This window comes from Palaemon carinicauda, chromosome 4 (assembly GCF_036898095.1).
Source record: "Palaemon carinicauda isolate YSFRI2023 chromosome 4, ASM3689809v2, whole genome shotgun sequence".
Lineage (NCBI taxonomy): Eukaryota > Metazoa > Arthropoda > Malacostraca > Decapoda > Palaemonidae > Palaemon > Palaemon carinicauda.
In genome coordinates this window covers 59968316-59970815 of record NC_090728.1, presented here as the reverse complement: position 1 = coordinate 59970815, position 2500 = coordinate 59968316, and positions in this window count along the sequence as shown.

The window sequence follows — 2500 nt, the reverse complement described above, 5'->3', positions numbered from 1 at the left end:
CTGGAAACCAAGGCAAATATGAGTGATCTTTTGAAGTTTATATTTTCCTCAATCTTTAAAGAAATTGATGAGTTTCCTGGAAACAGAAACTGGAAACCAAGGACAATATGTACGATCTTTTGAAGTTTATATTTTCCCCAATCTTTAAAGAAACTGATGAGTTTCCAGGAAACAGAAACTGGAAATCAACACACATAAATACGATCTTTTATATTGCTTCATAGGATTCTATATGAACAAAATGAGTTTATATTTTCACCAATCTCTATGGAAACTCTGACCAGTTTCTTGGAACAAAATGCGTCCATATATTTCGAAAAAAAAAAAAAAAACTTGAAACCAACGCACACACGCAGGATATTTTCAAGGTTATTCCTCAACTGCTGTATGAGTAAATCAAGAAGAGGTTCACACAAGATCCCTTCATTATAAGGGCAGCTCTCTTTAAAAAGCATGGAGGATCTACGACCTTCATCAATAGCAGGAGGCTACTCTAACGTCCTCCAGTTCATCCTTCCGGACGCCAAAAGGATTGAGGCGGGTTTACGGTTCGTCGAACGCGGTTCGACAAGCGTTTGAAGTGACGTTCGAACGTTTGAACGGGGTATTTGGTTGTCGAACACGTTCGCTGAACGGTTCGAAGAAAGACTCTTCTCGCCTGGCTTGTGGGCGTGGCTTCATTGTCCACAAACCTTATGCATTTGTGACTGACTCCACCTCTTCGAACCGTTTGAGAAGCACGTTCCACAACCGAGTTCGACGAACCGTTCGACTGTGTAATCCCCTCTTTAATGTCCTGTGGAGCCTTTGGGAGCTTTTTTCGCTCCTTTTACTCCAAGGGCTTTGAGATAGGGCTTCGAGTGCCTCCCTGTAGGAATACCTCGAAACCCATCTCGCTTTTAGATGATTAAAAAGGGAGCTCAGTTGGATGAATAGTCTTAAGCTTTATTCATTGTCATTTTTATTTCTCAAGACATCATCTATCTTCCCTTATGAGTTTTGCAGTGTATAATGAATATACAAACGTCTACTATCTCTCTCTCTCTCTCTCTCTCTCTCTCTCTCTCTCTCTCTCACACACACAAACACAAAACTGAAATAAGAACATAAGTGTGATAGTTTCCTTTCTCATACTGATTATTGTTCTACACTGGAAGAACAGTATATCCTATCTAGCAAAATCGTATATGAAAACCTTTGTTTCGTCATAAAATTGTCCCTACGTTGATTGGAGTTAGACGAGCTGATGATCATAAATTTTGATTAAAACGACAACAGACTATTCTAAAGAGATGTTGATAATTTCAAGACTAAAACTAATCCCTGAATACATTCGATTTATTCGGGGAATAAATTACCTGTCGCTTTTGATTAAAGAGACTCGATCAGGGGAACTCTCCTTCGGGGGCAATTTATTCCTCGGTGTGAAGGAATAAATCTGATCAGTTTATAGTCATTTAGGATGATTAAGTAATAAAGGAAATCACTCTAATGAATTGATAATGGAATGACTCAATCGTTCTCTGTGTTGGTTCTGTTACAAGCGTTTGACTTTGTTTCATTACTTGAATGAATTCAATTGAATTTTATATAATGAAAATGAGTCTTTATGTTTTCCCCAATCTTTATGGATACTCTGAGGAGTTTCCTGGAAACAGAAGCTGGAAACCAAAGCAAATACGTACGATCTTTTGAAGTTTATATTTTCCCCAATCTTTATGGAAACTTTCAAGAGTTTCCTGGAAACAGAAACTGGAAACCAAGGACAATATGTACGATCTTTTGAAGTTTATATTTTCCCCAGTCTTTAAAGAAACTGATGAGTTTCCAGGAAACAGAAACTGGAAACCAACACACACAAGTACGATCTTTTAAATTGCTTCATAGGATTCTATATGAACAAAATGAGCTTATATTTTCACCAATCTCTATGGAAACTCTGACCAGTTTCTTGGAACAAAATGCGTCCTTATATCTTGCACAATCTTAAAAAAAAAAAATAAATAAATAAATAAATTTGAAACCAACGCACACACGCACGATATTTTCAAGGTTATTCCTCAACTGCTGTATGAGTAAATCAAGAAGAGGTTCACACAAGATCCCTTCATTATAAGGGCAGCTCTCTTTAAAAAGCATGGAGGATCTACGACCTTCATCAATAGCAGGAGGATACTCTAACGTCCTCCAGTTCATCCTTCCGGACGCCAGAAGGATTTAGGAGGGATAACACGGTCTAACGGTTCGTCGAACGCGGTTCGACAGACAAGTGTTTGAAGTAACCTTCGAAAGTGTGAATGGGGTATTTGGTTGTCGAACACGTTCGCTGAACGGTTCGAAGAAAGTCTGTTCTCGCCTGACTTTTATGGGCGTGGATTCATTGTCCACCAACCTTATGCATTTGTGACTGACTCTGCCTTTTCGAACCGTTTGGCAAGCAGGTTCGATAACCAAGTTCGACAAACTGTTCAACCGTGTAAATCCTGCTTTGAAGTCCTCT